This window comes from Struthio camelus, chromosome 3 (assembly GCF_040807025.1).
Source record: "Struthio camelus isolate bStrCam1 chromosome 3, bStrCam1.hap1, whole genome shotgun sequence".
Classification (NCBI taxonomy): domain Eukaryota; kingdom Metazoa; phylum Chordata; class Aves; order Struthioniformes; family Struthionidae; genus Struthio; species Struthio camelus.
The window spans coordinates 36,693,169-36,719,787 of NC_090944.1; the positions used below are offsets into that span (position 1 = coordinate 36,693,169).

General features: G+C 37.2%; 1 protein-coding gene across 6 annotated transcripts in view; it reads right to left on the reverse strand.

Annotated features, from left to right (window-relative positions):
* Positions 1-26,619, reverse strand: part of KHDRBS2 (KH RNA binding domain containing, signal transduction associated 2) — a 420,341-nt gene that overhangs the window by 119,910 nt on the left and 273,812 nt on the right. The gene's annotated exons all lie outside the window — the stretch shown is intronic.

Sequence of the window (26,619 nt, forward strand, 5' to 3'; positions counted from 1 at the left end):
TGAAGACATATTTTACATTTATTTTTAGACTTCATTTTTCATTTATAATAATAATCTTTTCTAGTGTTCCACATCTCACTATCACACCTCAGTGTGGTATCTGTCCTGAGATGGTGAAAAGAATTACACAATGTTCCTTATTATTTAGTTGCTTATCTGCAGTCACACCTTGAGCCTGTGCCTGCACACTACCAAGAAATAAGTCAAAAAACAACCTCGTATTTGCTATGCTCTAGAACTCACAATTTCAAGCAGTAATCACTAACATCAAAAATATATTTTCTAAACTTTGACTCATTATACCACTTATTAAAGTCTCTGTCCACTGAAAGACATTTCAATCCCCCTATTCTTATTTTTTAAACTTTTCATTCTTGGTTATTGACATTCATAAATTTTACTTTTGACAAAGGCTCAGAATCTTTCCACGTAGTTTTTGGTACGTGACTCAGATGCTTAGTTTAGGAGCACTGTTGCTTTATGCTTCTTGCACTGTTAACTAAGGAAAATTGGCATTTTCATAGATAATTTGGCCTATCTAAGATCTGAATTGCCCTTCAGTGGAGTTGCTAGGGAAACATGACTGATAAAAGCATATCTAATCATCTAAAAGACGGGTGCAGAAATGCTGGAAAAATCATATTCAAAAGAATAACTATCAACAGTCACTACAGAAAGACGCAGTACGAGCCACAGGGTTTTATCCTTGTTCCAGTGCTATTTAATATTTTAATTAACTATCTGGGTGAATTTATTAAATGTACAGATGACACCAAGTTGGGATGGAGATGCCAGCATGTTGGAAACTCGAATTTATAATTCAGAAGACAACTTGACACGTTGGACATATTGTTTAGAATCTGTTTTCTAAAAATACCTATGCAATTCAGGCTTCTGTAATAATATTTGCTTAAATAAGAGATCATATACATTTGCTGGCATCCAAACCAGTCCAGACTTCATTTCTCTCAAAAACTTTTTATCATGCTTACTATTCACATATTCCCTCCCATCCTATATGTATGCACTGTTTTATTGTCAATTTAAAGATGACCAAGAGAAGCAGACACTTGAAAATGGTTGTAATGTCGGATATGGAGAAAAATAATAAAAATGGTGTGACTCAGAGGAAGAAAAAGAGCTAAAGGGCCAAGGAAGAGAACTTCAGATATGAAGTATATTGTCTTGGGACAAAGATGCAATATAAAACATTATGCTCTTAAAGTAAGGATGAGACATTTCCAATTAATATGAAAGTACATAGAGACAGGGAAAAGATTCAAGGAGGAGGATGATATTGTTGAAGTTGTTGGGATATTTATTAATAGGATTAACACACCAAATCCAATTTCAGCTTGTACTGTATTGCTGAATGAATTAAAACCATGCAGCAAAAATATACATAATATCTGATGCGGAAAATTATTAATTCAATTCACATTTAGCGTACTATCATGGAAAGCTAGTTCAAAAGAAATAAAAATAAACATATAAATCCATGTTCTAAATCAGACTATGCCATTTTTCTTCAGTGTATGTGAAATGACTGGAACATCTATCAAAATTTCCTCCTCTTTCCACGACGAAAAACTTCTGGTAATACTGAAGAACTGCATAGATATACAAGAAAATCCCCCTTCACTTTTCTCCACAAACTGTAGATACATTTGAAAGTACAACAGAAGGATGAGAAGGATATATAAATCTCCTGTGAAGCAATTTCAACCATTTTTCAAGTGGTTAGATTTCACTGTAATGGGTATAACATACTATAGAGGAAAAGGAGCAAAATAAAAATTGAAAGATGAGGTAGGCAAGAAAAAGGAAAGAACGGAAAGTATAAAAAGTATGAGTAGAAAAGAATGAATGAAGAAATGATGTAATTAATATTTACTTTTATTCTTTTAGGATTTCAGATTCATATTTGAGATATCCAAGATAGCTCAAACCTTGTAATATGTAGCACAATGTAAATTAGAGCATGACCTTCTCCCTACCCCAATGAGAATGGCATTAAAAATAATAATTTTTGTCTTTAATATGAAACTAGAAGTGTGTAAGTTGAAGAACATTCAATATTTCATCTCTGTGAGGGCCATCAGGCAATAAGTTGATGTATCAAGGGAAATAAATGAAGCCCTATTACTTAGTGGTATTTTAAAGAGCTAATCAGACACAGTACTTGAGCTGCTGAAGTAGACTGTAAATTTGTTGGAACAGGGAGCTCTAGAGCAAATGACTTAAAAAAGCTTTTTTTATCCACTCGTGATATGACTTTGCTTTAAATTTCTAGTCTACGTCCTCCCTGCCACAGAAATGAGAATGGCTGAAGAAAATCAGGTCTTGAACTGGAGCAAGCGGTTTAAGTAGTAGGAATGGACTGGGACACTCATGGAGCCAACGGTCGCAGTAGCTCCTTCAGGAGACCAAGGAGCTAGAAGAACCTCTGTTGGCTTGTTATTCAGGAACTCTCTGCGAAGAAACAGGTCCACATGGACCTAATGGCAAGAGCAGATTTGCGAGTAGGCTGTCCCTAACCATCCCTGCACAGAATTAATAGTGTCAAGGGAGTTTCCGCATATTAAAAAGACATGGAAGGTCATTCCTAACTATACTTATCAACAAAAAGCCCAAAGGACATATTTGTAGGGATATTTGGAACACTTCTATTGAAATCCAGAGAGAAATGCGATTCAAAATAAACAAGGGCATCAGATTCTGGGTGTGAAGCTTATATGAAAAGCTCATTTCTTTCACAGGCTTATGCCAATGCCTATCTTTTTAAATGAATCACTTTTTCCTTACTCCAGTATATAAAATATGCTTAGAACTAATATTTATACTTAGTAATTATATTTAATTACCAAATTATTGACAGGCCTGTTTCTCACAATTGTGACAGCACCACCACTCACATTCCTGACATGATATTCTGTAAAAGTGTCTTTGATGAACAATGGTCCATTACTCAATTATTTCCTGCTAAGTTATTTTAATGGATTGTGAATATTTAGTTGTTACATTTTTAATGGACTTTAAAAAATCTAAATTCTTAGCTTTTTGGAAAAAAGTAAACTCTCTTTTTTCAATAAATTAATGGAAATATTAAATTATTTGGGCTTTAGAAGTTTTTCTGCTCTTTGGAAAATGAGGTCAGCAATTTTAGGTTGTAGTAATATCAACAACATACTAGAACAGCTTGTCAAACAACCTTTACAACTTCTCTGTTGCAGTTGTTAGTCATCTGTCCACAATGTTCGGCATATCAACTATACAAGTGGAGACAATGGAAATTAAATGGCATTAAATATCAAAACAAAGAATAACCTGAATAAAGCAGTGATTGTATTTGCTGATTTTATGAGTACTGCAGAAAACATAATGTTTTGAAATGCAACTGAAGAAATGAAATAATTGCCAGACTACTGCATCAGAAGGCCTCAGCAGCAAGGAACTCTCACAGAATATGGGGTAGATGGGGTTAGGAAGTTTGTGACAATACCAAGCAAATTTCTACAGACACTGTAGTTAATAACACATTAGCAGCAATTGCTGTATCCTCTGTTGCCTGAGAAACAGAATTAAGATGAAAAACATCAAGAAAGATTTCTTGAAGGAAGATGGAAAATTCTCCATAAGTGATTTAAAAAAACACCAAAAAAAGAGCGACTAGGGTTTCAAGAAAACTTTCTTGAAAATCTCAGTATTCTCCAGCCTAGAGGGACTCTGCTTAAGTTGACTGATACTTCTGTTGAGGATGCATGTGCTGGTAGCAACCTCAGTCACTGCAGTGCTTAGCTGGTCTGAGGCAAAGGATTCATTCATGCTCCGGAGGAGCCACATCTCTCCCCTATTTTCTTTGACATCAACACCTGGATGGACAAGATTAATGTTGCATTATCATAACCAAAGGATTATCAAGATAAGTGGCATATGGGCACTAGGGTTAATAATGAAAATTCCCATACGGTGAAATGAATTCCTCCCATTAAATAGATCTGAGAGCTTGTATTTAGAATGTACCACTAGAAATGCAAAGTCATGAAAAGCATTGGCATGGCCATGCGGAGTTCAAGGGAGTATATCTGGAGCCATAAGCAGGAACAGCACTTTCTATTGCACTGTTCAGGGAAAAGCTACCTAGCATTTAACATGCAAATGCAAGGTTTTCAAATATTCCTAAAGAAATTAATTCTATAAATTAGAATAAATTAGAATTAGAAAGTAATCCTGATCTATGAAAAAGATAACAACAGTGGCAGAGAGTTGTTCAAAAAAATCTGAAAGATGTTAACTTGATCGCAAGCAGATAAATTGAGATTATTTATTTCTGGTTATTAATATCTTGCTGGGCATTAATATCAGTTTTGAAATTGTGGTGATGTTATCAGTTAGCTAACTTTCAATACTGTTGTTAATCTAAACTGCTCAAAGGCAGTGGATAAAAATAAACAGATTATGCAACCTGGAGGATGGACTCTATCCAGTAATAAATGAAATATTTTCAGCTCTATATATCCAAAACCTCATGATTAACCTTTATCTTGAGACAAAAGTTTTATTCAAATGCAAACAAGCCCATTTTTATTAATCAGCAAAATGACCTCACAAAGATATTTGTAAGAAAGCTGCTAATTAAATCTACCATCCTCATAAAATCAAACCTATTATCATCATTCACTGTTGAAGCTTATTTCATGAGTTATAGTCAGAACTGAAAACTACTGAAGTTGGAAAACCATTTATTTCCAAACACACATGAACATATCAAATGAATGAATGCATATAAATACAGCATATTAATAAAGCAATTGAATTTTATCATATTAATGGGCATGTAATCAAATAGAGAATATAATTTCCAAGTCTTTCCAAATAAAATAAATAAAACAGAAACGAAGGTAAGGGATAGAGTATTAAGTATAAATATAATTCCCTTTGATTCTAGTGGCAGGTTTGCCTGCATGGCAGCTGCAGAGGAAGGTTCTCATACAGATAGTTTTGAGATTGCACAGAGTTATGTCAAGTTTATGCACTACCCGTAATCACAAGAGATTTTGGGGAGCTATTTCACAAATTGGCTTCTTCTATGATATATTTTAGGGTCAACGGGATATTTGCTTAAAAAAGGAAATTAAGCAAGATTAACTCCTATTACATAAACCTTGCTTGCTTTATAATGCCTTATTAAGAAGGGGTAAATAGGATTTATGCTAATCCACAGTTTTATACCATTAATCCTACTTTACAGTGCTTTTATTCCTGAGACTTTTTTGTTATTAAATAGGACAGTCCTTTCAACATTTTCTGAGTTTACTAGACATTCATGTAATAAAATGGCAAGGTTGATTGCTTGGATTAAACATCTTGCCCAATCTACACATTTGCAATTTGTATGGTCATTACTTGACACTGGAATGAGTGATGAGCATCTGACAAAGACATGACAATTTGTTAGCACTGCTGGCTGGCCTGAGTGACACTTTTATATTACCTACACTCTCTGTCCTGGAAACTTTTGAAAGCTTTGGTTTCTGATTAAATTCTAGCACAGGCTCTTGCTGCAGCCTCTAAAATATAATACTTCTGAAATAGCTTTGATAATGTTGTGTCATTCATATATTCTGGCACATTCTTTTCAACATATTGTATGTTCCACTCGTTACCTTATACCCCTTTATTCACAAATCACTGTCTCTAATATTGTTGCACATCAATCAAAGAGCTGCTTATTTGCACTGCACATGGTCTCTAAAGTGTACGATACCATCCAAATACAAATTAAACCAAACCTTAGAATATACTCTTCTATCATTAATCATTCAGAGGTCTTGGACACAACAGCTATTAATGATAGAAAAAGCTGCTACAAGGGCAAGTACAAGACCAGATATTTTGGTCTCAACTTGCACTGTGTTCTAGAAATCCCATTGATGCAATATACCCTACTTTCACTTTGGAAAAAATATCTCAGTAAACGAGTTGCATACATCCTGGACTTTGCCCTTCCTCGAGGAGTAGTGTGTGAAACCCAGGTAATGTGCTGATGTACACTCACCTACAGGCTCCTTCCCCAAGGTGCATGGGTATTGTTAGGAAGCTCTAATTCTTCCACAGTTGCAAATTCACCCAATAAATTCCTTAAGACCCTGCACAGTGAAGTATGTCCTTATTTTTCTTGTAGACAGTGAACTTCGTTCTGAAGGCAACTATAATAGCTTAATCAATGTCAATAAGGTAGTTAGAGTTAGTTATACTGGTACAATTCCCTTCCTTTCCATGGACTTTCTTCCACTTTACATTGGTGAACATAAGATTAAAAGCAAGCACCAACTGTCGTCTCTATGGTCTCCTGGCCTTTTCTAATGTTCGCTTTACACTATTGTCTTCGCATCTTAAGATTGGCTTTTGTTATGTTTTAAAGATATCTCTTCAGATTACACTTTATAAGTATAGCACAAAATACCTACTGACATTCTGTCCTGCTAATTTCCTAAACTAGGTTGAGGTTCTAACTCGATGGATAACCTTCAAGGAAAGCTACACACCGTAAAGAAAACGCTTATAATTCATATATGGCACTTTTCATTACTTTGCTCACAGTAATTTCAAAGGCATAACTTATCGCCTAAAATTTTTAACTTGTTAAATTTAATACCGTACTAATACTTTACCTCATGATTATTTCCATGTTTTAGTGGGGCAATGCATGTTTCATAATAGTATGAGAACATCAGGATCTAGCCTATGGCTGTACAGTATGGAGTAACCACGTAAAACTAAACCAACTAGGAAAAAAATGCCTTGATTTTATTAATCTACTTAGCATCTTTGTGCAATGCATGAAATGCTTTTCATAGTTTTTCTGTTAATAATATCTATAGGTGTTTCTCTTCCTATCTTTATGAAAATAATATGTCATTTTGATTTCACTATGGCTTTTTTGGCTTTAATATAAAACAAAGGAGGACTGTTTGTGAAGGTGAAGCCTTTTTTTCCTAACATGGTGTTAATAGATGTTCAACTTGAAATCAATTTAATGATTCTTAGTAGTTCAAATCAGTCTCCTATATAGGTACATGTAAATAAGATAGTGTGGTGGCATACATACTGTATATATTATATAATAAACTATACTTATTATATCTTATATTGTTGTCGTAATTGTGACTCTGACTCGGATTTATGCTATCTGTATTTATCTTATAGTAGTAATTACAGGCTGCAGTCTCCTCTTTTTTGGTTTGTTTTGATGTAAAAAATATACAAATCGAAAATAACTTCATTTTATACTTGTTTCCTCAGAGTAAAGCTAATGCCTAGCTGTCTGTTGTGTTGTAAGGAAAGAGCACCATAATTATGAGGAAATGGAAGAAATGCTAAAGTACAGCTTTTGTTTAAAAATATTTTTATGTATTAGTCATTCATTGAAAACTAAAATCCATAAATGGTTTCAGACTTAACAGTTATGCCTTTTTATATATGTGTTATGATGTATGCCTAGTGTCAACAATGCCTTGCAAAATAAAAAAGAGGTGCAAATTGCACACACAAATACTGCAGATAGATCATATGTGCCAATAATGACAATGGCAGGAGATACAGAGACAATGCTAACAAGGACAGCCACCTGCATGAAGGAAAGAGTTTTTGAAAGACATTTTGAGTAGGATAGGTTGAGCATTCAGTGGAATGCTTATATTAAGTCATAGTAATTGCTCAGGTTGAAAATACACTAATTTTCTACTTTTGTGTCTTTAAAATGCTAGTCAATAAGTTGAGCCCTATTCACCACTTTTTCCACACCTATCATGCAATGATTACTAATTCCAAACAACCAAACTGAGAACACAACCCCATGACAGAGTGCTGAAATGATCAGCCACAGAAAATAGCGTATTTCCTTCACTGGTGATAAAGTTTAGAGCAGCAGCATCCCCTTCTGTCTCCCAAGAGTTTGCAAGGAGCGGACACCCAGCTCTGTGTTAGGTCTTTGCTATAGGTCTTTGCTCCACTTCGTTGATGCCCAGGTAGTCCCCAAGGGCTCCTCAGGACTCGAGAGGCAGCCAAGGGTACCCCTTAGACGTAATATCAGCAGAGCTTAAAACTGGATACTTATCTACGCTGCTGCCCTCATCAGAGGAGACATTTCCTATTTTTCTCAGTGATACTAAGTAGATCTTGCATGCAGCTACATTACTGATTTAAGGTGCTGGAGGGGTTCTTTTCAGGTGTGAATTTGCCTTGCGTCTACGCTCAGAGTCTGGTGGTACTCAAGTAGTACTGTAGACACACTCATTGTGGCAAATTTATTTTGTGTTCTTGCTGCGGTTGAGCAAGTTACTGAAGAACAGGCCATTTTTCTTTAAATTATCTTCAGTAATTTAGGAAGGCACCCCATGTTACCCATATAACCCATGTAACAAAGATACAATATGTGAATTAATTCACTCTTGTAGTAAACCTATAAAAGAACATATTAACACATTGCTTTTTACCACTTTTGAGATTAAACGTTCCCAAAAGTCTTCTTTCATCCCAATCAGATTAATGGTAAACTATTCCATTGACATAACTGCTCTTTAGTGATCTTCAGAGATACCTACCCTTCCCAGATGATGTTATAGAAAATTCATGGAAAGACTAGACCATTCTGCACAACTAGGTACCCGAATTTCAGGCTCACTGATAGCTTTGTTAGGTGCCATTGTGAACTGCATTGGATGTGAGCCTAATTCATGATTTATCTTTAGGCCTTTACATCAGATTCAGTGATAAGGAATCATATTATCATCTGCTATGCAACCAGTTGAAATTAATGCTTATCTGGAATTCTTAGAAGGTTTGCTCTACAGAGCGTCCAAAGGAAATGGAACCACTTAACCTTTACTCACCACCGTTCATGTATCTGAAACTTGCTTTCACAAAGCATTAGTGGGAAGAAGATGCGTTAAGTCTGCAAACAGAAACTTATTTGTACTAGTCTCCTTGGAATTTATAAGCTAAAAGTCTCATTTTGAAGACACAGACATTTTATTACTAACTGGAGCTGATAGCTAGACATAGGGAGAAGTTCTGAATATGTAAATATCAACACATTGACCTCTTGCCCATGTCAATATTATTGTTTTCATTTGCAGCTGTCACTATTTGACCGGTAACTTTTTACATGGGTTCTTATTTTTGACATACGTTGGTATTGTGGCTGTTGATCTTGTAAAACAGACTAATATAAAGCAGTGATTTAGTTTCATTACTGGCAACATCTCAGTGCATATTTCCCAGGACTCTACTATATTATACTGTACATTACCTCAGTTGACAGCGTTGGGGTTGTGTTTTATTAAAATGTTAAAATACCAGCAATTTCTCTTTTAACCATAAAATACCTTGTATATATGGTCAAAAAGTGGTCTCTGTAGAAAACATATTCTTTGCGGAGAGAAAAGACAGTTTAACAATTCTTCGCCAGCATTTTCCCACAAAAGATGGCTTTCATTGAAAAACAAAAAAACAAACACGAATACTTAATAAAACCTATAATATAACTCTATTTACCTCAGGGTAGCGATTAGTATACTGCTAAGACAATATAGGCTGCCTAAGAGACTGTTGCTATTTGTCTGTGGTCACTCCTGCACTACGACATTGCAAAGTGTTTCCCTTCCTGAAAAATAGGATAGTTTGGAGGAATAATAAAAGCAGTCCTTCTTCCCTTTCTTTTTTCTTTCTTTTTTTTTTTTTTTGTGAAGGCTTCAAGACTGTAAATGTTCTGGGATGGAGAGTTTTTTGTAACTATACCGTAAGCATATCACAATGCATTTCTCCAGTCCTTGGGTGATTTATCACCAATCTGTAGGATAATTTTGGTTTATGCAAATATTTATGTGTGAAGGGGAAATGTTTGCTAGAAAAGAAGTAAAAGGGCTGTATGCTGCAAAAGAAAGGTGCTTTGATTGACCTCTAAATACCAGAGAGTGGTACAAACAGGAGTTTGTGATGAAAAGATCTTGCATATTCCTTGTACAAAATGATGACTGTATGAGGTACCTCATTACCACTTAAAAATGCCCCTGATATATCACTACTCCCTAGCCTGTAGGTTGCTTTATACTTCCTTTTATAATAGACTTGTTGAAACAGTTCCCTTAAATGATTTAAGGTTTTTGGAAAATGTGACTTGGGCAATGACTCAGGCTCTTAACACTTTGCCGATGTTTAGGATTACACTTGCTTTGAAGCATAAATCTGCATAACTGCCTCTGAAATCAGTTTCTGGGCATAACAAGAACTGCCTTAGCATTACCCTTCTGTTATGATAGACTCCAAAAGCTAACCACCAGGTGTTTTTGCCAAATCTAATAAATGATTCTAAACAATTCCTAGTTCATCAGTTCCTATGAGGGAACAGGGAGGATATGCACTTAGATTAGATTGGCTATCCAAGATGTAGAATACCAAAATGTTACACTTTCCTGCTTGTGGGGATATAAACATATATTGTTTCACTATTGTTTCACAGGGGTTCAGTGTCCTAATCTCCAGCATCCCGCACAAGTGCTTTACAATCCCACTTGTTGGCTGAAAGGGTGAGTGGCACGCGGCATCCTGCCTTTCTTTTGTGAAGCAAAGGTTACATGCTGAAAACTAGGGTTATGCATTCATACTCAATATGTGTGCATAGTCAGATAAAGGAAAGTCGTCCTTCAGTGGCTCCTGAGTCCCGAAGAGGCATGAGATATAGAAGGGACCTCCTGTTTCAGCAGGCTAATTTTCATAGGCTGTATGGAAAATAAGTGCCTAGCTCTGGATTTTATGGAGCTCGACATACATCCCTCAGCCACGCAAAAATAATAGCCCTTATCTATCACAATAGAAATTAGCATTAACTAATAGTAGAAGCATCAAGCTTTAACAGGTTTAGATTGAACTTCAAAGTTGTGTTTCGTTAGGATGCAAATAAAGTTATTAATTCTCTCACTGTTAGTGGAATATTTTTATCATTATCCCAGTATTTGTCTATCATATATTGACACAAATACTTACACATTCCTTGAATACATATAAAATATTTTGAAACATATGATGTTGCAAGGAAGTAAATTTCTTGGGGCCTGAACATTTTAGCCCAAGTAATACCATTATGTCTGTATAGCCTCCATTTTACTTGAATGAGCATATCATGTACTCTCTTTTTCTCACTTACCCCATATAAATCAAAAGAGGTGCAAATTTGGTCAGACCCTCGATTACTCTGTATGGTATACTGAAACAAATAAGCATGAGAAAATGTAAAAGAATGGCATGAATGATGCTGTGACAAATAAGATGCAAGGCATCTTAGCTGCAGAATCTCTCTAGGAAGACGTTAAACAGCAAAGAGAAACAGGTTTTACTTACATTTTCCCACAACATGGACAATTAAATATAGTCAATTCACATTAAAAATAACATAATTTGGAAGCAAAAACACAATCAAAAGATGCTGAGCACAATCAAAGTGGGAACTGAAGAATCACTGCGCAAGTTTCAGGAGTCCCGTACTCTCTGCAGCTGGAAGCCTGATCTGTGGGGTCATGAACTCATAACATTTATTGCTTTGCTACTCTATTTGATTTAAAATGGCATAAATCAGTTTAGGATTGGAATGGTCTGGAGTCTTGCTTACTGTTACTGTCTATTCACTGATAATTGATGGCATACCAATATCACTGCATGATATTATTTGGTCAGCTATGTGTATTTTTATACATACACATACAAGGTTGGCACTATCTAGAAAGGACTAGAAATACAAGATCGTGCTGCACACTTTTCCACTGCAGATACAACTTCTCAGTTACAGCATGAATCATTAGAAACTGCTAGCATTGAATTACAGACTAAGTATAGTAGCATTTATTAAAAAACATGCTCATTTGGAGCAGTAATTGTTCTGTTACCAGGGCACAACCCTTCATAACATCCCTTTAACAGTTTTTTTATGAAGATGGAACTTTAATTTTTCTAGTAGCTACAAAGTGTAATGCATGAGTACCTTTCCTCATTTGTTTTTCACAATGTATCGCTACCCAGAGGCAATCATTAGCTAATTTGCTGATTTATGGCTGCAGTTTATGAGCTTTAAACAATGCTAAACCATTATGATTCCTTTCCCAGTGCTATGAGAGGAAAGTAACTGTCCTTTTCCTCTAAGCTGCATAAAGAAGTCCCTCAACCAATGTGCTTTTAGCTTCTCTGATATCTAAAATTATTTTTATATTCCCTTCCTGGCCAGAATTAACCCTAAATGGTGTTTATCTTGCTACTTTCTCCAAAACTGCAGAGAATCCTAATTTTGCCACCTATCACAATGCAAGGACACAAAACAAATTTATCATAGGAAGTAACGGCTATTACTTGCACAGTATCCTAGTGACATAGTTGAAAGGTAAATTGGTTCCTGCTGGTTGTTTTTGGTTGGTTTTTCTCTTTTGACAGAAGCCAGGATCCTAGCTGCATGAGATGTTTTCTCAGCATATTGTAAAATGCAAGAGGACAAATTCAAGCACATTGCCTCTGTTTAATTGCCCTGATAAATACTGTTAGGTTAGGTGATGAAAAGCTTGCCTGGGCGTGGGGTCCAGGCCAATGCCCAGAGAAACTGTGGGGCCTGGGGGTGGGCTGAGAGAGAGAGAGAGAGAGAGAGAGAGAGAGAGAGAGAGAGAGAGAGAGTTTGTGTGTGTGTGTATGTATATATATGTATGCATATATATTTATATACATGTATTTCCCACTAACCTCCCTTCATCTGGATGGGCCAGAGAAGGGAAGAGGCTGGGGCTCTTGGTGCTGCTTGTGTTTGTTTGAGTGCTGAGTGTGCCCGTCCGTGTCATCCCGTGCAGCCGGCTGCATGTGTATGTGCATGGTATACGTGTGTGTGCCTGCGCGCCTCCCGGGAATGCATGCTCAGCCTCACGACTGGTTGCACCTCCATGCGTTGGGCGTTGGGCTATCGGATACGGCATACCCCTAATAAGTACATCCTAAAATTTTGGTGATTTAGACATGTTTTCTGTAAATATGCCATGGGGCAGTGCAGAGCCTCTAGCTGACAAACGCTAATACTGGCCATGATTTGGAGAACACACTCTGGCTACTATTAAAGACTAGTATTGTCATTACCTTCCATGTGCTACCTCTAGAAAGACTGCACTAAGCAATTAGGAATTCTGATAAAGTAACAAAGTCCTTTTGTAGATATGACTAAAATCACTAAAATTTTTTCAAAATTTAACACGATAGAACTTTTTACAAGATGGCTGAGTGAACTGCATCTCTGGAAGCAAAACAAACACATTTCTAATAAAAAGAGGCTATTGCAGCTTACATTGTAGTGACTAAAAATAAATGAAAAATCCTAATTATGCTGAGGCAATGAAAGAAGACATTTCTGGAAGTCATAAAAGCAATGCCATAGAAAAATGTCAGATCACAGGCTACAACTGCTTTTAAAAAGTCTTTTGTCATCCTTTTTCTTTGGCCCTAAGTTTGCATAGGAGTCTCTGTTCAGAGATCCTCAAGTCTACATGGAGCAGTATGCAGTAATGTTTGGCAGGTTCTGGCATAAACATTCGTAAGTCAGAAAACTATGGCTTACAGATTCTACAGCTATAATTTTAAACAATTCTGTATGGTGGCAATATACTAATATCTGTCACTGAAGACAGAAATCAAAATCAGACTGGACCTGACTATAGCATCTAGGACATTCTACATGTATTTTAGACTCTAGAAATTGAAGTTGGAATTTCCATTCATAATCTAAAAAAATGTAGTAGGTATGCATTACGAAGCTATACCACCCGAGAGCTAAATTTTACACTGCTAAATTAGGTAAGATCAATTTCACCCTAGGTAACATGGCGTAATACGTTACTTATATCACAGCAGAAACTGCGGAAAAATGGCTGATAAAAACTACAGGGAGATTTGAGATGTTTAAGAATAATCCATCAATAGCACCATATGTAAATTTAACTACAGTTTATTTAAAAAGTGCTCAGGGCTAGACTTTTACTCCAGGTGACTGCTGAGCAGCAGAACAGCATTTGGGGTGTCCTCAGATAACTTTTCTGTGCTGTTAAACGAGAGGCTAAAAGCCAGTAAACCCCAGCTACATTTGCTATGTATTGCTATATCTCTACTTTACTGGAGGACCATTTAAGCTATTGTTCTTGCCCCTCTGTACTACAAACATAATGTGACGTTGCAGCAATGGGACAAAGATCTGGTCCACACCAATTAAATTCTTAAATTTTAAATTAAACACAGCTATCTATGACTATTTTGACCTAACTCTGGGGGACTTTGTAGCAGGTCATATCACAGAATATCCTGTTTGTAAAAGGAGGATTTCCTCTTAGCAGGATGGTTTAAACATGCAGCAAGAAAAACTCATGATTCTGTATACATGAACAATACAATTACTGGTTTCTGCCACTGAAGACATGTATGTAACCCATTCCTGAAAAATTTCAGGACATACACACAGGCATCAGCAGAGTAAAATACGGAAATTCCAAAATGTACATATATAATATGTGCATACAAATGCATGGTCAGCACCTACAAGATGTTGATACGTGGCTTTGCAATTGTGCAACTCAACCTACGATCTTGCGGTACAGGCGTGCCCCTTATTTAGATCTCCTGGCAATATGAGCTCATCTGAATGAACTACATATATTGTAATAAAGCCAAATGCAAGGCTGTATACTTCGGAAATGCCAACTGGAGGACTGTGATTTGTGTCCTGAAATGAATGACTCTGCAAATGATTTTTGAATCACTGTCGATAACCAGCAGGACTTGAGCTTTCCCAGTGCGATACTGTGGCTAAGGGAGTTAATGTGATCACTGAATACGTATGCAGATCAGAATACTGAGTAGGAATAGGGAGGTGGTATTACACCTGTCACTGGCATTAGTGAGACTGCTGCTAGACTCTTTTGTTCAGTTCCAGGACGCATACTTCAAAAAGCGCATTGAAAAGCGGTTCTGTTTACACAAGAGGTCAGACAAGATGATTTTATCGATCCCTATCTATGAACCTGTGAATTTTAATGCAGGCAATACATTCTCCTTCAGATCACGTCAATGTAAATCTTCCTTTGCTTTGACCAAGCAGCTGCATCTTTTTGTTACAGCACAGTAAATATGTCTCCCACTGCAGCTCAATATTGCTCTGGATCATGTGATAAAGTAAACTGCTCACATGAGGCCCACTGGATTTTTGTTGCATGCACTAGAAGTCCCTATGTAATCACAAATTAATCCTCTGATTCTCTGTACCACACAGTCCATCCGTTGCTGCTTAACAGGCGCTTAACTGCGTGTGTTCTGCTCTAATGCTATGCTTAATGGCCTCCAGGGCCAGATTCAACAGGGACAGTGAGAACTGAAATGGGCTGCCTAAGTCAACCCCAAAACCTAGATCTCAGCCTCTGACAGACTGTACACTTCTTTGCAACCACTTTTACAAAGCACAGCAAAAATCTGCAAGCTAAATTTGTGAAAAGTTTCTCCAGAAAGTCCAGCTTTCTCTAGAACTCCAGCTTTCAAAGCCTGATCTAAACCACTATAAATCGTATCTAAACCACTGTAGGATACTGATACAATCATACACAGTCCGCTAATAAAACATGCACCCATCCCCCGCCATGTCTTATGGTCATCGATGATGAAGAGTAGGCACCCAACCAAATGCTTAGACTAACGTAGATTCAGTAGATGTGCTTTGAATGAAGCAGACTTTTCATCGCCCTTTCTTCATTTAAAAACCTCTGTTATATAATTTAGGGACTTGACTTGAAAAATGAAGGGATAAAATAAATTGATTGCAAATGCAACTTTAGGCTGGGAATCTTCTAATTGCCTCACAGAACTTTAGGAAAGAATACAAAATGTACTGGAGAAGGAAAAATAATAACCTGCAAATATATTCTGTTCTTGATGAGGCACAGTGGTAAAGGAAATAATTTAAACTACTCACACTTATACATTCTTACTTAAATTAATTATAAGGAAACAGCATGATTAGTTTCATTTTTGGATAATCCTAGAAAATGGCACCTTTCTGTGACAGCAATATGCAATTAATTTAAGGAACACATGTGGAATGACATTTCATCTAAGGCAGAGATTTATTTTGAGGTTTTTAAACTGTTGTGTTACATTTCCATAGAGTTTCCCAGACAATGTATTAGCAATACCTATTTGAAAATGAAACAAACACCTTTTCTAAAGATAACACTATTTGCTGCTTTTCAAAAGAAGAATTTTTAAGAGTGTAAAGTATTGCTTTGGTCCCTGTTGTTACTGGTGAGGATTCATTTCTCACTATCTCCTTTATCTGACAGCCTCGTACATTTTCTGGACTGTGTCACTCTAACCTTATCAGTTTCCTTATTAGTGCCAGTCTTTCTTAGGAATTACTCTGATATTGTTGGTGTCATGATTCGCTATCTGTGTATGATGCTTCTGTCACCTTTTCTTCACCTGCTAGTTTAAATAATCACTAGAAATTCAGTTAATTTCTTCTGCACCTGTGAACTTCTCTCACCACTTTTATGTTGCCCTCATCCCTGCATCAACACAACACACATAATGAGATCCACCAACTCCTGATGCCGCTTCCTCCTGATAATCTTCTTGGGTCAGTCCTGAATATAATGCTCTTTTCCATAATAATATAACTGCACTTGTGAAGACCTTCCTCTTTCAGATTGTTATAACTTGACAATCAAACACAGCCTTCATCCCAATACATTCCAAAAGTTTGTGCTAACATAATACTTACAGCACTTAGCTGTCATCAGTATAGCATATACTAGACAATTACTAGAAATGAGACGTTATTTGAATATCTAAACACCTTCATGTGCTCCCACATGTATTTTGAAACATGCGTCACTACCTTCTTTAATTCCTGGAGGGAAAAATACAGAACTTTGTTGTGACGGATTTCACTAAAGCTAGGATAATTTTTCCCTTCTATGCATATGATTAAATGGTATTTTGAAAGTAAATGTGAACTCAGTAAGAAATGTCAGGCTGTCTGTATCAGTGGCATACACTAACATGAGGTGTAGTGCTGCACCAAGATTGCCACAGGGCTTCGAATGACTCAGACCACAGGCACAATATTCTCCCATCTGTTCAGAGGCTCCAGAATTTAAAGATATGTGATCACATCGGGATTGGATTTGTAAGTTGAGATGAAAGTATCTAGGATTGCAAGTGGCTGTCAAAACTGAGCACAGCAGAAAAGCAAAGAAGTGCCCACCTTACCTTTCTCTAGTGCTACTTTATTCTACCACTGCTACTGGCTAGTGGCTGGAAATAACCGAAAAACAGGGAGATGCTAGTAGAAGTCACATGCTCCTAGAAATAAATGATGCTCATGTGGCTAAATTGTACGTACAAGAACTGAGAAAAACTGTTAACTGCTCAAAGCATTTCAGAGGCGGAGTTTTTATTTGCTTGCGACTTTCTGTGTGATCACTACTACTAAAGCAATCTAGGAAGAGAGACAGATGTTTGTAATCTTTCTTATCATATCTTGACTCATACTAAACTAGTTTTGTTCTGTCCTTTACCTTCTCCCGTTTGCAATTTTGTATTTGTATTATAGGGGTAGCCTAAACCGTTGTCTGGTGAAAAGTTAAAAAACGAGCATCTCATTCATCTTAACATCACAAATTATAACGCGATGAAGTGATGTATTAGTTTTTAACTGGATGGGATATGACACTTATGGGAAAAGAGAATGAGCTATTAAAATATTCCAGGAAAATTATGAAAAATTTCTGATGCCTGATGAAAAATTATTTTCTAATAATCTGGATTTATAGAACCTGGACAAAATATTGTCCTCAGCTAAAAAGACTTACATCACCAGAGAAAGAATTACCCTGCGTTCCTAACATTAAAAATGTATATCGTATATAGTTTAAGGCTCTGTTTGTTTAATTTTTAAATTTTGAGAAAGATGCAATTTCGGATTTTGCCTATCCTTCTGTCAGTGATGTGACAATGACGAAGAGAAAGAAGTACAACTTCATAATACATCAGGCTTCAGTTTTAGTCATGTCAGATCTGATCTTGCAAGGCATAATTCTTTAACTGGCTTTGGCTGTTAGAAGACAGGCTACACTTCATCTGATTGCCTGAACCATTCACTTTCACGTATTTCAGAGATGCATATTCAGAGGAATTGTGCTAGGGATTATCAGCTACAAACAACTGATGAGCATTATTCAGATAATTAATACGTTTTAAGATACGTATGCAGACGGCCAGCCCTGGCCTGAGGTTAAGCTAATGGGTGAGAAACAGCGTGAGAAACTGCCAGACTTTGCAGATAGTGGAAGGAGAAAAGTGGTTGGCCTACCCTGACCTGCGGCTAGACTAACAAGACAACAGTGTGAGGCACTACTGAACACTATGGACAGAGAAAGGGGAGAATCAGACAAAATAATGAAATCACACCCTTTTCAGGCACAATTCTCCAGTGTGCTAAGTCTCACTGAAATCTTTTAGTACTCAGCGAACTCAGCGTCTTTCGGTGTCCATTCTTTCAATATTCGTAGCGTCTTCTCCTTTACACTACTCCTCCTCAATCTCTCCTCCACTCCACTACTTTGATTCTCATTTTTCCTCATTACAAGCATGCCTTGTTCCCCAACAGAAGCGCAGCAGGTTTTGTTGCCTTGTTCTCAGTCTCTCAGCTGGGCTTTTAGTCTCTCTCTCTCTCTCTCATACAGAAGCATGTTCTTCCATTGTTCCAAACGTTACTCTCTTTCCTTAGACTTCAACCCTTTCTTTGCACAATCATCTTCTCATTTTTCTCTGAAAACTTAGTTTCCTTCCTTTGCTTGCTTTCATTACCTTCTTTCTTTATTTTCTTACTTTTCTTTATATCTCTTCTCCCTTATATCTCTTTCCCCTTCTTGCTGCAAATTTACTTTCAAGTTCTTCCTATTGTGTAAATCTGATTCAGTACACATGTACCAATTCAAACTCAGGATTAAAAAGCTGGGCCATTGTCTACCCAATATATATTCTAGTAATTTTCTTTTAGATGCTATAAAATTGTACAGTCAGGAGGTTTATTCTATTCTTGATAACTGCCTTTCCAAAACTTTTCAATTATCAATGAATACATAATTTATGTAGATACAAAACAGTCTGAGATATTCTTGCAACTGTACTCTGCTTCTTGGAATGTCTGATTGCTAGTGTTTCAGGAAAGAGGACAATATTTTACTGAGAAAAAAACAATACTGCCTCCAAAACCGGAAACAGTATCACGTTCAGCATATGTAATTGCCTGCAAGATATAAATACTGCTCTTGCGAAACTAATCCGATGCACTGCGTCTGTAATTTTTTCCGGTTGATTACACTGCAGAAAAGTTTATGCAATCTAATGTGACTTGCTAATACTACATAAGTCTGTACAGAATACAGTGTGTTTTGTGAGCGAAGGTTGCTAATATAAATAACCTTTATTCTTTGTCACTATTACATAAAAACACTAAAATGATTGAGGAATATACCATCATTTACTGTAGAGATTTCTTTTTAATGACTCATCTAGTGGTCTGTTATGCTACTGATTGAAATATGAGGATGCTAAAGTCTGGGGCTCATACTGAAGACTGTGACATCATGAGCTTTGAACTCCAAATCTTATTCTTTGCTGAAGATTTCACTTCTCAAGATCCAACCTTAATTTCTCAATCTGTTCCTTAATATTACGAGCAATATTTTCATCATTTCCCTTCCTTCCATTTACTTTCTACTTTATTGTATAATTTTAACTACTGACATTACTTTGAAGTCAAATGAAAATGCAGCTGTTCTACAGATTAAAATTAGACTAATTTTTCTGCTAGGCTGCTGCTGCTTAATGAGTTCATCTTTACATATTTTGTTACAGAGAAGTATGATTTCTTTTCTGTAGTTAAGGTGCAATTAGAGGGGAACGGTTTGTGAAATAACTTCAGTGTTGACCTATATTAATCCTTCAATTTCACTGCAAGAAGAGACAATTTCATAGGAATATTCTGAAGGTAAAGTTAGGATCATTCTTACTTCACTACAGCTAGCTTTCTCTTATTAAAGATTTTGACTATAATAAGAGATTTTCAGAACTACAAAAAGCTTCTGTTCAATTTAGATTTAAAATCTGTGAAGGTTCAGGGGACAGAGAAAGTTCTTCCTTTTACTTATTGATTTGTTTTTAATTCAAAACCAAAACACAGCTTAAAATATAGGAATAAAGCAACTTTGGTCCCGAAGTTTGATGAATGGATTCCTTGAAGAGGTACTTTTCTCTTTTAACTTAGTTCCTAGGAGACTTTTTTAAAACTTAAGACTAAAAGTCATGCGCATAAGTTGGATTTACATATTTCTTGAAAGACATCTGAAACTCCTTGGCTCATTTGTTTCAGCATCTCAATCAATCATCCATCCAAAATGACTTCCTAATAGACACAACTCTGATACATATCAATGGCAATGACCTTTCACTTGCTCTTCCATCCTCAGCCACTCTTCCACATGTTGTCTGCTAGAACATAAACATCTCAGCTCAGATTTTGTTTTAATATATGTTCGCAAAGTACCTCCTATACACTTGATGCCATATAAATAATCCATGACAACAACAATATTAATCCTATGGGTTTGGATAGGTAATCAAAAGAATGGAATGTGAAAGGTCTATTGGATTTTTTTGGCTATTTTTTTTCTTGCTGTAAGCTCCTTTGATAACAAAAGCTACTTGTAGCATCTGTTACATATCTTGCTGAAAAAGTCTCTTCCAGCAAGATAAATGTCCTTTTTAATACCACATTCATTACGACAGTGATGACATACTGCCTACAAACTGCAGCTTGTAGATACAAGTCAAGGCTTCAGAGGAGATTTTGGTATCTTATGTTCCACTTCTCAAAGCTTAGATCAAGCATACCGCAGACTAGATAAGCTGAAAGAGGCACTATCTGTAATTTGGAGTAGAAATCTTTTAGGTGAGAATAGATGGTGTGAAACAGGAAATGGGGGAATACAAAACATGGTGTTAGGGGCATGACTGAATTTTTTGCCTCACCCACTATAAGAAATGGCTTTTAATAAAGTCAACAGTACTGAAAACAAATCCATGCCAAACAGATCAAGAGCATCCAGGTAATGTAGTGTGTCGGATGAATCAGCTCTGTTAACAGGGGACGACTGGATCAAAAATTACTCTTGCATGTTTCCAGTCAGAAATCACAGAATCACAGAATGGTTGAGGTTGGAAGGGACCTCTGGAGATCAGCTAGTCCAGCTCCCCTGCTCAGGCAGGCTCATCTAGAGCATATTTCCCAGGATCGTGTCCAGGCAGGTTTTGAATATTTCCAGCGAAGGAGACTCCACTACCTCTCTGGGCAACCTGTTCCAGTGCTCACTCACCCTCACAGGAAAGAAGTTTTTCCTCATGTTCAGATGGAACTTCCTGTGTTTCAGGAAGAAAGAAGAAATCTATGATGGAAAAGTTGCAGTAAGCCTACAATGAGAAGAGTCAAGTATGTATCTTCTGGTTTCTGTTTTGCCTTTTTAAAAATTAATTACAGATACAAATTGTTCGTTATCCATATTGGGGTTATTTGCACAAAAAAGAAAGTCTGTGCACTTAATATAAACACATTTTTTAAATAGTCAGTCATTATGCTAATAACCTTCATGTGCAGAGTATATGACTCACAGAAAGTGCAGGTGCGCAGGAAGCTCCTCAGTGATTGTACAATATTAAGACATTTTGTGACTAGAGACCTGAGTACATTTTTATTGCATTCCCAATTATTTCTGTATATAATACCTTTTATTAAAAATCGACCTTTCTCACAATGGAAAAGTTCAATGGAACTTACGCTTCTGTAAGAACCCTTGTGGCTCTGTTAAAGGCAAGTGTACCTACAGTCTAACATATCCTGTTTGTACAGACAGTCTGTTCAGAGTAGGTCCAGCTGAGAACTTCATATTTTCTAAGCCCCCCCAGCTACATGTAGACCATTAATCTAAACAGGGTGAGAGCAAAGGCCTGAGCACTGGGATGCAACCACTCATCCTATAAGGCTTTAGCACAATTAGTGTGGTTTGATCTCGAGATACACACTGATCTATGTCAGATAATGCCCCTGCATGGTTCAGTGGCTAGCACGATCAAGAGCTGTTCCCAGCAGGTGGTTTAAATTTGGCAACCTTGATCTGGGAAAAAAGTGTAGAAAAGTGCATATATGTGTGGACACAAGGTAAGCTATGTCTTGCCAATTAACCTCAGGTCACACAATGCTTCTGATACTGGTGTGGAGATAGTCTGTGTTTGGGTAGTGACAGATAGTTCTTCCTTACTCTGTGTTTCTCAAGGATGATTCTCTGGACAGATCTCAGGCATGTGATATGATACTCCTAAATGTACTATACTTCTCTTGCATTTGGCCCCCAAACAGAATCATTTTTCATTACCCACAGTACAAATAAATGAACAAAGCTACTCAAAAAAAAAAAATCACCACATAATTCACTGAAAAAATAGATGAAATGTCTTCTCTCTCTTCCATATTATCAAAATTTACAACTTTTTACACTGTCCACCACCCAAGATTTTATTTGAAAAGTTGAGGTTTGAGCTGTATTTGGAATAATCTACCTGAATTGGGAAAAAAAAAAATTCCAAAGAATGATAGCTTTTCACCTCCAGAACAGAGATTCACAGATGTGGTCATTAATGTTATGTTCTCTGCTTTGTTTGGTGAAACAATGGCCTTCAATCAGCTTAAGAGATCTGCAGGCAACCCTGAACCACATGATGAGTAAGGGCTCGATGATCCACTGACAGACCAGGCAGGGGAGGTTTGAACAGAGGAGAATTGCTATGCAATAAGTTTTTCAGCGTTTATTGAGAGCGTTCAGGTCCTGAGGGCACTAGTAGGCCTTAATGGCCTTGACCAGGTCCACACCTGGGACCTCTACCAACACCCCTGACCAGGGGCTTGCTTTCAGCTCAGCCCTGAGGCTGTCGGTCCTTGGGAGAGCTATGCTGGAGAAGTGCTGGTCTCCAGCTCAGTCACAGCTGTGCCCCTGCCTGGCCATGGACCCCACTAATCTGGATCCTGACTGTGGACTGATTCCTGGCTTGACTTGGCCCTGCTTGGTCACTCTGGACCTGTACAGTGATCACGGGACCTGATCCTGACCTGCGGGTTGAGGTCCTGGCTTGACCTCAGACCTGCCTTACCACCACGATATTGCCTTATGATCTGGACTCTCGATTAGACCCGGCCACCACAGCTGGGCTTGCCCTGCTCATCTTGCTTGGGTGCTGCAGTCCTGGAAGAGGCCCCTGCCCTGTTGGCTGTGTTATTCCCCTCAGCTCCCATCTCACCTTCCCTTAGGGAGCAGGCAGCCCTTGCTGCTCCCTGACAGTGAGCATTTGACAGAAAAAAGAATAAAAGCGCTTTGAGCATTCACAGAATTTATAACTAGAAACATCATTTGCTGCTGAAGAAACCTCCTCCTCTTCAAAATAACAAGTCTGACAACACAGAACATCATTTGATGGTTAACTGCTCTTTCAGCTTCCTTATGCAGTTGGCTAAAAAACATCTGCAGTCAAATCTATGCAGGGCAAATACGCTAGTACCAGTGCAATCTATTTCCAGCGGGTTTGAACAAACTGACATGGTTTCTTGCAGAAATTTGGCTATACACAAATTACCTCCATCTGGAAGCAATACAGTAATATTAGCACACAGCATATCAAAAGGGACTCTAAATTAGGTAAGAGAAATGCACCAACAAACCTGCACTTGCTTCACACTTATCCATCTTGGAGTAGTAACAAAGTGCTCTGAGATTATCTGAACCTGCGCATTTAGATCTACTTAAAACTATTTCCTGCATGTAATACAGCAGTTTGATATATCTGGATAAAGGTATTAGTCCTTTAGCAAAATCTAACTAATACAACTTGTAATATTTAAGTTATAATTCCTCTGCATACATTGTGTTTCTCTTTTTCTCTCTAGAGAGCATCAGAGGTCTTGATACTCATATTTCAGATGCTGACTGGACTGAAAAATCTCAAAGATCTTCCACAACTCTGAGTCTGGCAGAAAAGTTCCATTATTAGGAAGAACTGAACTTTACGTAAGGAGGTAAAGCTCTGCAGCTTCTGGCATCAATGGACAGTTTTGTCTGATATTGCAGCTGTAAATCAAGGTAAAGCTTGCCTTGTTACTAAGGCAGAAACTCCTCAGGGACCAGTTAAGATTATGGAACGAACTTCAACGTGAAGCCATGACAAACTTCCTCTCTTGCTCTCTAACCACAAATAAAACTTCTTCATTTCTCTAAATATAAACCAGTTTTCAAACTAATCGGTTAAATCAGATACTATTAGTTTAAATGACATTCACCTTGAAGTAGACATTAATGGAAAGAATGACTTGCATCCAAAAGAATTAGCCTTATTTAATGTATTATTGTAAGGTGCTCAAACACCATGCTGAAGACACATTGGCACATGTGTAGCACTTCAGGAAATTCTTACATACAATGGAGACTCCTTGCAGGACACGTTTTTGTCTCATATTTGTACACTATGTATACAACTTTGCAATCATAAGTAAACATAAATAAACAAAATCATGGCACTCTATAGCTGAAGATGGTTGGCACTCTTGGGTTCTCCATGTCTGAATAAAAATGATTGTGAATCTCTTTAACTCTCACTAAACAACTCGGTTACAATGTCCCATTTCTTTTCCATGTTGCTTATGGGCCTTTGCCAGTTCCTATCTATTTACTTTGAAAGAGATCCAATACATTGCTTTGGACCAGATTAGTACTATATAATATCTATCATCTGTATTATAGTTTAATAGGATTGTTAGTCTTATACTTAAAGCATGGCATTTTGAATCACATCATCATTCTATTATTAAGTAAAGAAATGGTAGTCACATCCTGAAATGACCATCACTGCGAGGCTGACTCAGCTATCTCTAAGGGCTCACTTTACAGCTTCTAGAATTGACAGAGTATTATGTCATAAAATTCATGCAGGGCACGGTATTGCAGCTATACATCACAAGGGCAACTCATACAGCGGCCAGCACTCTTTGGAATAATCTTTACACTCATGTTGTGTTCAATAAACCTCTTAGTTGAAGGATTATGTATGATGCGATTTTTCCCCAGGACCGGGAAAGGGCAGCTCCTGCGTCTTTGACCCTTTCAAGCTGCTTACTAAAACCTAAACAAGGCTTTGTGTTGGACATTTATTTGTACTGTACCCCTTCAAGGACTATAAAGGACAAACAGCTCTAATCCAAAGAGTCAATTTGCCTTTTGTGATTTGCTTTAGGGGCATTTAAATCTAAACTGCTGATCTAAAATCCTAGAAGCACTACATTAATTAATCTAAATGAATCAAGTCATTGCAGCTAGACTGTACTAATATTTAGGCAATCTATTACATTTTCTGGTTTGTCTGACAGACAGACCCTGCTCTTGCTCAGTGTGTCACTTCAGAAAATCATGCCAAAAGAGCAGGTTGCACCACAATCCTGAGGGAACGCCTTTTCTGCTTGACACATACTGAAGTAATACTTTGAAGTATATAGCTTCCATTGCAACCTCACTCTATGCATAGTAAAAGACACTGCACACGTTTCAGATTTGCCCTTCTCTTACCCTTTAGTTACCTACTGGAATAGGGATAGCAAAATCAAGCAGCTTCAGCCCACTGTCCTTCTATTTCCAACCATGAAATCTCCATCCACATCTGTTTTACAGTAATTCCTTGTTGGTTGCCTAAGGCCTGAAAACTGAGGTTTTTAACTCTACTGCTGGGAAGAATAAAATTACAGAGTAATATTTTGGGCCATTTGCTGGGTGGCACAACCAGAAATATCTCAGGAGACCATGGCTTGCTTCAGCCCATCCAGCAGTAATTTTCTTGGAATATTTAATTTTCTATATAGCAGTACAGCTGTGCTCACTTTGATCTCCATCTCATTTTTCAAAGAGCCACTCTCATTTTACAATGATGCATTAATGGATTTTTGACTTCTTATTACATTGCTTGCACTTCTGAACTCCGCTCAGGAGATGGAATACAGACTCACATGACCACCTGCCAACACAAAATGCTGACTGTCCTCATCTCCACATGCCTGATATTTATTTTTTGAATCTGCAGTCTTAGGGACACTGAGGACGAGGCAACTTACAGATCACATATGCAAGCTTGTATGTATCCTGAGAGTCCTGGAGTTTTTCATAATTTGGTGTTTATTTTTATTGCTTCTATATGCTCTTCCTCACAGAGAACGGAGTAGGTTACTGTTACACTTGGTCTTTTCCAAAGCATTTTTTCTGTTGGCTTTTGAAAACGTTTTTTACTTAATAAGGAAATGATAAAGCACTCATAAAGTTCCAGACCTGCATCAACCAGGCTTCAAAAAATAAATAAGCTTAGGTACATAACGCTTTGAACTTAGGAACAAAATGTACCCTTGGATTTTTC